Source organism: Parasteatoda tepidariorum, chromosome 3, assembly GCF_043381705.1.
Source record: "Parasteatoda tepidariorum isolate YZ-2023 chromosome 3, CAS_Ptep_4.0, whole genome shotgun sequence".
Taxonomy (NCBI): Eukaryota; Metazoa; Arthropoda; class Arachnida; order Araneae; family Theridiidae; genus Parasteatoda; species Parasteatoda tepidariorum.
The window spans coordinates 20,507,228-20,522,489 of record NC_092206.1 but is presented as its reverse complement, the minus strand read 5'-3'; the positions used below and the strand labels follow the sequence as shown (position 1 = coordinate 20,522,489).

General features: G+C 30.4%; 1 protein-coding gene across 4 annotated transcripts in view; it reads right to left on the bottom strand.

The window, feature by feature from the left end:
* LOC107454132 (toll-like receptor Tollo) overlaps positions 1-15,262 on the bottom strand; it is a 107,010-nt gene that overhangs the window by 43,144 nt on the left and 48,604 nt on the right. The window contains exon 1 of one of the 4 annotated variants that reach the window (XM_016071203.3): positions 1,034-1,164. The exons of the other annotated variants lie outside the window; for them this stretch is intronic. The gene's annotated coding sequence lies outside the window, so the exon portion shown is untranslated. Of the gene's footprint in view, positions 1-1,033; positions 1,165-15,262 lie in introns of those variants that run through there. 4 annotated transcript variants of the gene reach the window in all.

The following is a 15,262-nucleotide window of genomic DNA, read 5'->3' as shown; positions in this document are numbered from 1 at the left end:
TTATTCCCGAGGTATTTTTTTGCACACATATATATTTATATTAAATTAAAAATTTATTGTAGCTTAAAACATTAAGATTTATCTCAATTTTGTTACCACTTAAAAATATTTTACAGAAGGTGGGGACCCCGCCGTAATCTTTCTTCAAGACTTGTGGTGCCATCTAGTACAGCAGCAATGAACTTCTATTTTTATATCCATCTTCTTTTTTTTTTTTAAAGCTTGACAAATATAAATCAATTACTTATGTGTGTGGTCTATTATAATACGTTATTATAATTTATTGCAAAATTAAATTGATCTGTGAAAATAGATATTAAACATGATACAGACTTAGTTACTTAATTTGTTTCATTCGCCCCAAAAATAATGAATCGTTTTAATTTTTATATATTCAGACTTATTTCTCAATTTGATTAAAATAGGAAGAAAAGAAAAAAATTCGGTTGCTCAAAAATATTCTAAAAATGAAACCATTTTTAGAAAGCAATATATTTTATTTTTTAATTACTGTAAAGGATGTTTCTTCAAAAACATTTTTTTATTGTACTATTTTGTCCAAATAAGAATAAAACGAAATATACTACTATTCCCATTTTGTAAAAATCACATCGCCAAAATATTGTTTACGTAATTTTCATTCGGCAATCTTCAAAAAGTCTCACTAAATATTCAAGCTACTTGTCCTTAAGTCCAAATACTTCTCCTCATCAAGTTAATAAATAAAGTTAAACGTTAAAGTTTAACTTGGAGTTTAAGGCACTTAGTTAAGGCTTATTACTTTCCTTGGCGAAAACAGCTTCGAAAATAATTTCGAATAAGTTTAATATCAAAATTTATTTTTAAGAATTTTGATGCTCAACATTTTGATTTAAACAACCGTATTGTTCTTTCTTTCAAGTACCCATACCATCTAAACAACAAGAATCAATTCTCAACACTTAATTCGAAACTTTTGTTTCTGAAAACACGAAAACTCAATATTTAGGAAAACAATATCTATTTTTAACGCCTACGAGAAAAGATTACATACCATTACATTAAGTACCGAAATCGCACACACACACGGCCCGTTATCGGTAATTCTGACGAAAGGGCGATGCGATAGGGTCCACCTAAGCCCTCAGGATACCCCTCTCCGTGACTCACGTTTATCTCTTTCCGTGAATATGTTCCCTCACGATCAATTTATTTTGCCCTTTTGTAGCACAGTCCTATCTCCTTACGCATAGAAACGTAATGCGAATTTTTTTTTCTTCACCAAAAGAATGAGATAGTATCGCCAACTTTGGCGACGCCTAAGACAGTATTCCTTCTCATCGAAGTAAAAACCGATGCACTTGCAAGATAGAGAGTTTTCGCGCAGTCCACGATTTTGGCCCTTGAAGGATCTTTTCTAATCTATTTTTCATATCAGCATAGTCTGGATTATATAGGAAGAGGTTTTTCTTTTCAAAGAAGAAATGGTTTGAGAGAAAGAAAAATATCACCAGCTGAAAGGATTAAGTATAAAAACGGCTTGCCTAGATGGTAAATATGCAGCTTCTTTTGATGGATGGTAAATTCCATTAACGCTGCTTAAAATTATAGCGTGCTGCATATTATTTTTTACCCAGTTTAAATGCGTTAAAGATAGTCTAGATGTAGGTTCTTATCTAAAAAAGTATAAGTAAACGGATAAGAAAATGTTAATAATTTAGATAAATTATATTGCAGAAAGAAAAAAATTACGGAAAATTTATAAGAATTTTAAAAAAAAAACGGCTTGAGCAATGTCGTAATAAGCCACAACTAACTGATCTTTAGATTAATTTCTAAATAGTTGCTTTGCAAGTTACCGAAATCTTGACGAGATGTAAATACAATTTTCAGAACATCTATTTGCCAACATGGAAATTATAACGCTTCTCACCAAAACACGCATTTTTGAAAAACTGTCCTATCAATATATAGGCTCCCACCTTTCATATACAAAATTCATAAAATATTCAAGGTCAATGCCACATCAAATTGATCCTCAGAATTATATCTGATCAATGCCACACCAAATTGATCCTCAGAATTATATCTATTTGGATACTTTTAAGAGTTGTTCCGCGAGATATCAGCACAATACACAGAAGCATCTCATTGCCTACGTAGAAATGTTTCTCATCAAAAACATTCCCCGAAAATCTTTTTGAAATTGTGCTTAATCATTTTATTTCCTCAAATCACTCATATATATTTTATTACTTCCCTTAGCCTGTCATATAATATTCAAGCTCTAATTCATTTAATAGCTTTAACAATATTTAGGCGTATGACTTTAATTATTTATATTTGAACAAGTGTTAAAGTATTTAGGTGGAAAACGTAGAAAAAATGCAGGAACATTGAATAAAATTTTTGTAAATACATACAGTGAATTGTATTTTTGAATAAATATGTATACTTTAATAAAGCATAAATTGCTTAAAAATTTTGTTTGTTTGTTGTGTGAAAAACATCGTTACTTTTAAATTTAAGCATTTAATTAAACCTTATTATCTATGGAGGAATATTTATTTGTCTAAGGAATTGCATGGATAATAAATAAAAGAGTACAGCTTTCGGCTACTTGTTTAGAAAAAAGTTAAGTTCAAATAATGGTGTTTTAACGCTTATTCTACAACTTTAAAGCTGTTCGGAAAAAATGCTACTTTTAATACAGTATAAAAGGGTTGCTGTTAAAAAAAATTACATTGTTTTAAAAACTAATTATTCAAATAATGAAGAGGTAATTTATTGCTGTGAAGTAATTCTAGAAATATACCATTGCTTATTATTTCATTTTAACTAAAATTAAATAATGAGCAGCAGGACCTAATACAAAAAAAAAGAAAAAAGAATTTATACAATGAGCCTGCAATTGACGTCATCAATCTTGGTCGATTCAGTAGCCAATCAGGTACGACACATATGCATGACGTCGCTTACAGGTATCGAATTAAATCTGATTTAAATCATATGGTTAGGATTAATCACTTCGCTTCTTGAGATGCAAGCACTCAATTATACTGTTTCAAATTAAAAAACTGATTTACCATGTGATTTGCTAACTTTACTTTGTAATTAATAAAACGCAACACATAAAAATAAATTTTTAATTAAAATTTAATTTTTTTTTCTTCAGATCATTAAAAGTAAAAAAGAACTAAAAAATATAAAAAAAATAAAAAAAAAAAACTATTCGAATGGAATAAGACCGTAAGACATTTTCAAATAACAATTTTATTTTTCGCAATACTTAAGAGATTAATATTTACCAAACAAGATTTTGTGAGCTATACAGAAACAAATTATGCATTAGGAAACAGAAAAGTAAGTTAAGTAAGTTATCCTGTACTAATTGCTAAGGAAGAATAACTTCTTTGCGAAGTGCAATCTGCATCATTTCTAAATGGACCCATGTCTGCATCAGCAAAATGTTTCCTGCCTGCTCTTCAAATCTAAGAAAACAAAAGAAATTTTCCGGGTCGCTAAATGAGCACTTAACTCCTTGTTTTGGCCATTTTCTGCAAAGCATGCAGATTGTAAAACTCCTTCATCAACCAAAAAGGGTTTAATTAACTGTTTCAGGACTATTTTTCTCTTGTAAAAACGTGCCACAAAACAATAGAATGCATAAATATAATATAAGCATTTTTTTAGCTAGCTAATCATCGGAAAATGTCTTAACTTGCAAATGTTAAATGAAATAGAATTGCTAAGCTAACACTGCAGTTAGCATTTCCTTCGCCGGATATGAACTAAATTTTTATTTAGCTACTTTAAACAGTTAGATGAAAACATCATTACTTTTAAAACACAATTTAACATAAACATCATTACTTTTTTAACTTTTAAATTTATACTCTAAATAATTTTAATGAACAATAGATTTCATCGGAATAATTGGTGTATAAGAAAAAATTAATGAACTCGAATTATGTATTAAATTAGTATGCATAATGTATGCAAAGAATAACCACCAATAACCTAAAATTTGCTGCCTTGTCTCAGTATTTTTCAACTATCATTAAGTGTTGCGTGCATACGTATTAAATTTTAATCTCATTTTCTAACTAACTCAAAAAAAAAATAAATAAATAAAATTTAACATGGTAGTCCAACAATGGTAGTAAATTTAATAACAACAAACATATATCCAAAAAGTAAAAAGTTTCGCTGAAACAGTTTGAGAATTACCTAAAAAGTTACTTCTTACTATTACTTTTGCTAAGTCTCTCTTTTTTTTTTCTAAGAGGAAATAAAACGATTTATCTACAAATTGTAGAAATAATTGATAAGTATTCCAAACGCAACGAGTTTCCAGCTTCAACATCACTTCCTTTCGCCTAATTGAATTTTTTCAGGCTGCTCTTTGATTTTAATTTTCCATTTCTATTCCGATAGCCACCAACGATAAATTAGGCTTAATCCCCAAAGATATTCCAATTTGCAAACAATCGAACAAACGATTCTTATCGAGGACCATTTCGTATTCTGAAGAGACAATTGCAAAATGGTGCTGTCGCCAACGGTGAAGCATTGCTTACAAGTTCCACGAGACTTTTTGAAAAATGGCGACGTCTTTTAACATGCTCCAAGAATTCGTGAAAGTCATATTTCCAACCCCCATTTCAACAAGAGGTTCTCTTTTCAGAATGGGCCTTTTAGTGAGCCGTTCATCACTGGCAAGGATAGAGGTCAGAGATTCGGTTCACAATACGCGAAAATAAATTAAGTGCTGCTTCTTCGAGACGTATATATAATCTCGAACACAGCTGGAATCTATAACTTTGACTCATTTGTCCGTCTTTGCGAGTGTCAAAATTCCTTTGCCATACATTTTCCTAGTGCGACGTTTTTATTTTATATTTTTTTTTGCTCAAGAAGAAGAAAAAAAATTAGTCAGCCGCGGCGATGCATCAAGCTGACAGTCGTCTTGCAACTCAACTCATAATGCAGTTTCTGGCTTATGAGGATTAACTTGGATAAGTCCATGAAGTGTTTCTAGAAATGTCTAAACCGATGTTATTTATCAATGGCACCCACCTCTTCTAATGCAGCACAGAGTGCAACGTCATTGGAATTATTTTCAAGTCTGTGCTTGTCATCTTATAGTAGAAGCAAATACTGCTGACAGAAACATCCTTTGGCGAATGACAAAAAATGTTTGGCTAAAGGATCACGATAGCTTTTATTTTGCTATTTTTATACTGAGCTTATTGTTGTTTGGAGGAAGAGGGGTGTAATGGAGATTAATTTCAACAGCAAGTAAAAAGCATAAATCGCGATTCTCGGCTAGTTTATAAAAACTTATAATTAGAAATGTATTACTCTGAATCTTCTCTATAACCAATTCGATAGGTTCCACGTTAAAAATTCAATATTAAGGAAATGTCGTTATATGGAGGTTAACAATTATTTAAGTGAATACTACAAAATTGTCGGTGTGATAAATTTTAAAATTTATAATAATGACTTTTAATTTTAAAAAAAAATTGAGTAGTTCAATAGTTATGCGTTATAGTTTAGAATCAGGCATTTCTGAAAACTGCACGAAAAAATAAACAAACTTGCATTTACAACTCTACACACAAATTAGGAGCAGAAAAGATCCAAAAATGACGAAAATAGAAAAAATAGACTTCTGAAAAATTCGTTATAGAGAGATAAAACTTTTCATTATATGGAGTACATTTAGAAGGTTAAAGTTGGATTAAAAGTTTCATCGCTGCATTGAGATTCTACAGTTTAGTTAGAGGAAATAAAAACAGGATATAAATTAAGAAAATGAAATAAATTTTTTTGTACGAAGGGGACGCACGTTCGTAACAAAATATGTTTTATTACTAAAACTCAAACACTATTTGAACTTAACAGCACATTCTTAATCTCCAAAAAAGTTTTGCTATGGGATGAAAATAAAGTGAGTTTTGCGGTTAACGTAGTACAGGTGCTATGCAAAATCTCTCTATTGACATTATTAAATCACCACAAACATGATGTGTACTCTGTGGCATTCCAGTTTTCTAAAACGACTCTACAATTTTAAGCAGCCTATTAGATAACGTATTTTTACAGTAATAATATATATTGAACTGAACTGAAAAATTACATTAATATTCAATATGTGACATCAATCTAAACAGTACAATAAATTTTAAAACAGCAACGAGCAGACATTTAAACACAACATCACTTCGGAAAATATTTAAAATGCATAAACAAATTTTTTCCAACCAGAAAAATTCTATTTTTCATCCGATTTAAATCCACGCGAGATTCAAAAATTCGTGAATCTACACATAAAGTTGACCCTAGAGATTAAAACTTCACCCGCCTAACTAAAACGGGAAGAAAAAATATTATAACTCGAAAAGTATAAGTTTCTAAATCTGCTATGTATGTTTGGCGAAAAAAAGAAATGGTTAGAAGTTCTATATGCGTTCTTTTACTTCGAAACTTCTGAAGTTACATTGAGTATCCATCAGCCCAAAGGCTGAAACATTAGGGCTGACATATGGGGAGCCCAGGCCAAAACAGCGCAAAGACTGCCCAAGGGATCATCCCTCGAAAGTTCTAGGGGCGAAATAAAACACAAATAAGTAAATAAATAATACAGGAAAAAGAATTTTCTCCACATTCTCTGTTCGGAGTTTGAAGATGAATGTTCCAATTTTATTTGCGGAGCGTATGTAATTTTTTTCCTCTTTTCTTATATATTTCTTTTTTTTCTATCTTAGATTCGACTGTTATTCTTTTTGCAAACCCTTTATTGTAAAGCAATAAAAATGTATAGGTGCGGATCTATGAAATAGTGAAAAGATTGGCGCTCACACTAAAAAAAATATTAGTTACACAACAGTGTTGTCTCTTAGCTACCGCAACTATTTTTAATAGATATTTTCGACTATTCCTTCATTTGTTTTTAAAGTAATAATAAAATTATCACTTCACTACTGTATATGTTACTGTGAATGACCGAAGTTGGTTGATGATCTTCCATCGGTGAATGTTGACAATCACATAGTCGCTTTGGCAAATGTCGAGAAATATATATTAGGTCTAGGTAAGTGCCACTGCCCGGTATACCCACCCTACACTGATATATTTTTTTAAAGGTTCAGTACCACTCCCCGGTTTACATTTGCCCGTTACTCCAAACACTGATGTTTCTCCTAATTTATCCAATAAGGTAGATAGTTTTCGTAATATTTATTCATCTACGATTAGTTAAATTTTTAAATTGAATTTACGATTAGTTTTATAATTGATCTAAATATACTTTTAATCAATTCAACAAAGTAGGTAGTTTTTTGTTACAATTAATTAAGTACTATTATGCAGCAGGCAAAACGGAATCAAATTTTAAAATTTAACTTTTAATGGAATAAAATGTTAGTCCACCAGAAGTTTTATACTTGCACTGAATACAGTCTTAATCAATTCAGTAAAGTATGAATAGTTATTACAATAATCTAATTTAGAAGTTTCAAAATAAAAAATCTAAAACTAGCAACTTTACACATCAGTTTTTATATAAACAAGACTCATTAGGTGTAAATAAATTATTTATTTAACCTAAGAAAAAAACGGATTCACTTTTTTATCGTTTGAAAAACGTGTCATTTCATTTTAAAAATGGCATCTATTAAGCCATGAGAACCCCCCAAAACTCGTTACTTCATCGTTAAATCCGGAAAATGTGTATTAAAATAATATACTTCACAAATGATTGGAAATTCCGGGAATAAAATCACCTGTCGCGCCGTATTTCGGCAGCTACAACGATCGAAGGACCGTAAATAGCCCGTAAGAATCGAAATATTATATCTTTAAGCGATAGGAACGACACGAGTTTTTCCGATAATGATTCATCTTCATTGGGAACGCTCTTATCGGAGTCAGTAGCAAAACAGGAGGCTAAAAAAGCAAAAACTCCGAATTTTTCCCGCCCATAACTTTTTCGCCAATATTTTTGGCGACATTAAGAGCGAAAACTTTTCTGATTAAATGCCACGGTCATTAAGCGAAGCAGAGATTGTTCGAGTCGATATTTTTATAGTTAATATCCTGTTTCACTTTTAAACAATCTGTACATTTGTACATAAGTGCGCATCGATATTGATGGGCGAGCGTAGAGTACTTGCCCGCAACATTTTGGCGACACATTTGCGACATGGCATATTCGAAAAGAGATAATTAACTGCAGTTGGAAATAGCAAATAATCGATTACTTTGATAATGTCTCAAGTATTGAATAACTATTAGTTTATTTCCGTTCTACAGCATGTAATTTCTGAAGTATGTGCGTTTTAAGTGGTCTATAGGAAAAATCACGAATTTAAAACGGTCAGGAATTAGCGAAGAAAATTAGACTAGTGTAACATTTATGAGAAAAAGCTTTAGATCACCAGTAGTCATTTTTCATTTTAGTCCTAACTGATTTTGGCTAATATGATTATTGATTGGAAAAGATTGAATGTTTTAAGAATTGGAGCTTTATAATAACTGGAATAATTCCTTATACTAGATAAATATTATTCCAAAAAAAAAAAAAAAATTTTAATAAAATGAATTTTCCATTTCGCCAGAGCAAGTAAATTAAGTTTTTTTTTATTTTGTTATTTTTTTAATAGACATCACCAAATTCTAAAATTAAAAATAAATTGAAATTACATAAGCCTTGAATTTTACATGACTTTATCGCTTGCCCTGGCGAAATGGAAAAATACCTATTAAATGGCTAACATTATTAAAATGAATAATGCATTGCTGTTACAAAAATGTATTACTTTATTTTCAGCTAAAAATTAATGCAACAAAATTCTACAGTTAAATAACTTATGACTTTGTGACTTGGGTTAGTATTTTGAAATATGCTACATTGTGCAATTACGTAGAAAAATAAAATTTTCTAATTAGTTTTAAATTTTTTATTTTAGATTTTAGCTCTAATATACGTAAAAAGTGTTTTTTATTTTTATTTACTCCCGTCTATTCCTATTCTGTCATATAATAAATTCTACTTTTAACAAAGAAAGACAAAAAGATCTACATTAGTTTCTTTTCGTTCTAAATTATCTTCATTAATTAATTCGTTCATTTTTAATCCTTCATTTTTTTTTAAAAAGGAATACTGGTGCATGCCATACATCTTAAAAGGTATTAAATTCATCATTAAAATTAATATTAGAACAAGAAGAATAGGAAGTTAAAATAATTAAAATAAATCGTAATTTACTTCACAAAATGTACTTTTGTCTACAAAATCAAACTGCGTCCTTAAAGAATTAACATCTAAGCATTTCAAAGAACAAAAATAAACAAATAATCAAATGATAACAGAAAACTTCAAGTTCAACTAAAAATAAGAAAAGAAAACGATAAACTCATCTAATTAGCAGTTAAACTTTTTATCCGTGACCAACCAATTTTTTATTTTATTTTATAACCGTCGTTGCACAGCGGATCCAATTTTTGGGTTTACGACTACCAATATTCAATTCCGTAGCCTTGTAGTTTTGAACCCAATCCAGAAGACAAGGGAACTCCTGGATCAAGTATTGGGAGAAATTTGCCTTCGTGGAGGACGTTCTAATGGAACTAACCCGTATTTGTGTTACATGGAGAGGAAGACCACGAGAAACTTCCACGGTTAGCCTGACGGCACGGGGACTCAAACCCTTGATCCATCTACCACAGAGGATCTTTCACGTCAGTACTGTGGTCGGTGCAAGCCGTATCGACCAGCCATCGCCGGGATCGAACCCGGTTCATCTCATTGAAAGGCGAACGCTCTATAAACCACCAACCAACTTGTCATTGTTGAATACGTACTTTTTTCCCCCTTCCTTTTGCGAAGAATTGAGTTTAATATGTTTTGAAACATGCATTCATTAAATTCGCACATTTATTTTCCATTATAATATTACAATTATTGAATTTGTTCATCTTTGGGTTACTTGTTTTAAACCAAACTCAAACAAATTAATCTAACATCACTCGCCTCCATTCATTGTATCAATTCGCTTCGCAAAATTCATTATTCATTCAGAAACTTCTATGAAAACAGCTCTACGTTAAACAAAGAAAAAATCTCCAAAATTAAAACAAATAAACAAAATCAGGGTTCTGTTTAAAAATCTACAACTATCCTATTTGAATCATACAGTTCATAAAACATCGCCATGGAAATCATAAAACAAAGCTACCTTTCTCTAATAAACCGAAAACACTAACTCCCAGAAATATCAGCAACATTCTTTGCATTGTAAATAAACTAAAACACTTAAAATAATGACTAAAATAAAAACAAGAGAAAAAACTTGACAACGTTATTGATATGCGCGTAGATCACGTAATTCTGCAACTAATTCATATTTATCCCTTTCTTTCACTGAAATCATCTCATCTGGATTGTTATTCGCCATCATTTTATTGTCGCCGTAAAATCACGTACATTCAGCCAAGCTTATCTTCTTTCTCTTGAAGCATGCCTATTGAACCAACAAGAATGCTCTTCTAATGAAAATGCTCGCCAACTGATTCCGTCCGTAGCCTTTATAATGAAGTACTCCAGATTTTGTGGGTAGCCTGGGAGTTGGTAGCCTCATTTTGCACGCTTGTTTGGCCTCAGTAGTGTCGAACGTCGTCTCATCAGAACCTTTGAAGGGATAAATATCAAGAGGCCATGTTGCATTAATGTTCGAATGTATGCGCAGTATTTGGGAATGTTTTTGTCCTTTGTATATCGTGTATTAATGGCATTTCGCTTGGGCTACTCGAGAGGCGAACAGCAAAATTATTAGCTATTGATCTGATTTTATTATAGAGATTTGTTTTTATTTTAGATTAAATTATACGACAGGAAGAAAAAAAATCATTAGTTTCAATCCATTCGACATTTCCTTTAAAAATTGTGTGTATCAATAAACTTAAATATTTACAACTGGATTAAAACTTTTAAGTATTCCCACAATAGCCCGTTGTGGACCAGAAGTCATGGAAGTTAAGGACTCCTTAAATTCTAGATTAAAGGCAAGCGTAGGGCAATATGGTCAACATTGCGTACATGCCGGCCTTACCCTCCAGACAAGATGGCATCCATCGATCTGAAGTCGGGTGGGCTGAACTAAGAATCGGACCCTAACCCTTCACAATAACGGATAAGTACCATCAACCCTTGAGCCCAACGACTCTTACAACAACTATACCAAATTGGCTATTAACTTTACCAGTATTCTGAACTTTTATTGATAATAAATTAAAACAGAAAATGGGCCGATTAATTTTAGCTTAAATTGCTGAGCTAATGTTTAATAATAAAATGTTCTGTAAGTAGTTAAGCTAATCAGAAGGTGATCTAATTACAATAAATTGGAAAGAAATTTTTTTTAAAAAATTAACGTAAATGAAAGGTTTTTATTTTTGAGTTCTTTCATTTATTTTTGGTGCGAAAAATTAGTATAACAGTCAAAACATTGTAAGTATATGAACATCAAATTACACAATAAGTATATAACTAGAATAGGTATGTAACAGTACAATAAAACATGATAAGCTTGGTAATATGTCTTTTAATTTAACTGTATCATTTTGATTTACAAAAAGTATGAAGAAAAAAATTAAAAAATGATGTGAAAAAGCTTCTTATCACTGAAAAAAATTTAAATTTTTGATAAAACCCCAAATTCCTTAAGTAAGAGTAAACCTAAAAGATCATATAATGAATTTAAAATTTTGCAAACTTAGAATGGACTGAACGACAAACAATAAATTAATAACAAATTAAATAATAGAAATAAGTTATTTATCAAAATAAAGAAGAAAAAAAACATGCCAGCACAAATAAAAAACAAATGAATCCCTTGGGAACCAAACATGCTTTATTTTATTTTCAAATAAATGATTATTAATGAAAAATATTATTTTACCGACATATAATTGAAGTAAAATATATACAAACAAAAAATATACGCTGAACACAATAAAAATACAAAAAAAAAGAAGAAAAAAAGCTTTGGCTCCAAATAAACACTTTAAATGCCGACATTTTTAAATTTCCAATATTTTAAATTACTCCATTAAATCATTATTAACGATAAATATTATGTTAAAATAACAAGCACAGTCTCAAGATGAGTGATCCTATTATCAATCAGAATATAAATGAAATGTGCGTCGATTGTTAAAATTTAAATTTTCTTTAGCGACAATTATTATAAAGGCAGCATAATACACAAACAAAAATAAACAGCAATAGTACATTTAAGACCTACATAATTCAAAAGATAAATTGAAATGCAAAGTCATTGCCTAACAAATTTTGTAATATTCTTTCTCCAAAACAACAGAAACAAGAACCATACTGTCGCAGGTGCATAAACTCGAAAATAAAGGAATCTTTATTAAATATGTATCGTCCGAAAACAGTTGTGTGGGTGGGAGGGATACATGTGAGAGATGGTGTGGACAGGAAGAATTGAACAGGGGACGAACAGAGAGTTGTCAGTTAATAATAAAGAGGCAGGGCACACAGAGTAGCAGACGTGACCCAACAAGCAAACGATTATTGAATGGACTTCACCTTTCGAGTTTTGTTTTTCATTCTAGGGGATGGAATACACATTGAAATTGCTTTAATTATTGATACTACTTCATCGCACTGTTTATAATAGTATTGTATTGTTTACACAATATTTTGTTCTCCACGTTTACACAATATTTTGTTCTCCACGTTTATAATATTGCCTCTTAATGCTCAATATTATTAATGAGTATTATTTTTGGAAATTAACATACATTATGAAATGATTAACTGCTACTCTTAACTTTGTTTAATTTAAGTAAATCAATACGAGTTGAAAGTATTAAGTTTTGTTTAGTCAAATTTAATTATGGCACAAATAATTTAACTGCAAGGAGGCTGGGCTCGCCAACCCACGTGGTTGCTTCCCATTCACATTTAAAAAAAAAAAATAAATAAATAAAAAAATAAAAAAAAATATATATATATAATTTTGCTTATAAAATGAGAAATTATTATAATTTTATGCAAAACAATTTTGTTAATATTGCTTTGCACTCGTAAAGAAATGAATAATTAACTGAATTTAAAAATTAAGTAAAGTAATTTTACTTCTCATAATATTATTGTATCAATATATAACGTAACCTTATACCATATAACAGCTAAAATTGGAATTAGTTTTTATCTCTCTTGACTCTTTTATATATTTAAAAATTTTGACATAAAAAGTGAAATTTATAAGCCAAAACTGGCTTATATATGCTAGGAGGATTTGGTCTGGCAAAACTTGGAAATGGGTGTCTATTCTTGATGAGGCTGAAACATTCGGACAGTTATTTTTTATTTGTTTATTTTTCAAATGAATGAAGTTTTCAATCAGTTAACATAATGAATGCTAATTGTGTTGGTAAAATCAGTATTAGGAAACATTAAATAGAGTCAGACATTATCTTATAAATAAATATCAGGCACATTAAGAGTTAAACATAAAAAAAAAATGCTTAACTTAATCATGTAACTGAATCATTGGTTACATAACATCAAAAAAAAACCCAAACTGTACTGAATTGTTTCGAAATAGATCTAACTTCAGAATCATTATATCGCAATTAGCTTTATACCCACAAACCTAAAGAATTTGCGAATCCAAAAAATCCCTCTAATTATCAATTCGCCGCGCCCTAAAATCGTTCCAAATATAAATGCACCTTAATCCCAGTCCAAGCCCACAGCATTGAGGGAAAATCAATGCAAAAGAGGGAAAACTTTGAATTGCATCATCCAAAACAAACTTCGATTCTTCTCAATGCTTTCATTTACACCCACTTCAGCTTCCATGTAGGAGGTATTTAAAACGTTGCAAGAACAGTGCAGGGTAAAATTCTTGCTGACAGCTTTATCTGACAACTTCAGACCGGCTTCCCATCCTGGTTCTCTCTTCTGTGTCCACACCCTCCTGCATTATGATTGATGTATTTGCTTTGTCTCATTACTAAAGCAGATTCAAGATGGCACAAGTTGGCCCCGAGTTAATTTTGCAAAAGTTTGAACCTTTTATGTAAGCTTTGATGATATATGATAACCTCAGATTTGGACAGAATGAATCGTATATTAGGATGGAAACTTATTGCAAATGGCACTTCAATGACTGCCAGAATGCCAGACTTCCTCTAGTCTACATATGAATTTCTTTTTTTTTTCCCTTGCAAATCTTTAGACTGAATGACTAATATTAATATAAATGCAAAAGTTGCATAATGGCGACTATAAATTTCTTAATATTCTACATGATAATTGGCGCTCTTCTTGTCAAATATTATTTATTTAGTTTTAAAAAGTATGGCACTTGCCATATAGATTACGATTTTAACTTGAAAAGATGAATTAAAGTTTCGTCTTATGTTGTAAGCATTCATTCAGCTCCATTTATAATTTAACTTAGAAGGGATAAATTTGAATACCCAGAATACGTTCATAATGTGCGTTGGTTGTTCTTAAAAAACAAGAAGGAAAGAAATGAGTTTTCAGAATCCAATTACGGTAACAATAATTTCTAAAATTAAGTCACGAATTTAAATTTTTCCTTCAAGAAAATGCAAATTGTGGTTTAATTATGAAAAATATCAAGTGAAGATACAGCCAAATGCGCAATTGCCAGCAAGTTTCATATAATTAGTAACAAATGAATTTTCAGAATCCAGTTACTAAAAAACTTTGTAGCTAATCACGGTAATAATAATTTTTGAAATTATTAGATAGATTTATGAGTGCAAGTTTAAAGTAAAGTGCAAGTTTAGAGGACTATGGTAAAAAGTAGCAAGTAAAAATATGTCTAAAAGTTTAGCTACCAATAAGATTCTTACAAGAATTAGTAAGCGATTTTTCAGAATTCAATTACTAGAAAAGTATGTAGCTGATCATGGTAAAATTAACTTCTAAAATTATTATTTAAATATGAATTTTTTTGTACCAAATTAAACGTGTTTGGTGAGAACGTATTTGCGTAATTTTATAACGTATTTACGTAATATCCATTACGATCTAAGCATTAATGCTCCTAAGTTTAAATTTAGACTGCGTTCTATAAAACCACGTGAAATTCATTCTGTTTAATTTATGCTTAAATAATTTTATATAAATCTTCCGATTTTAAATTTACTTTCCGCGATCTAATTTTTAGGAGGATTCAAATGTTGCCAAATCTAAGGATTTTCCAATAAT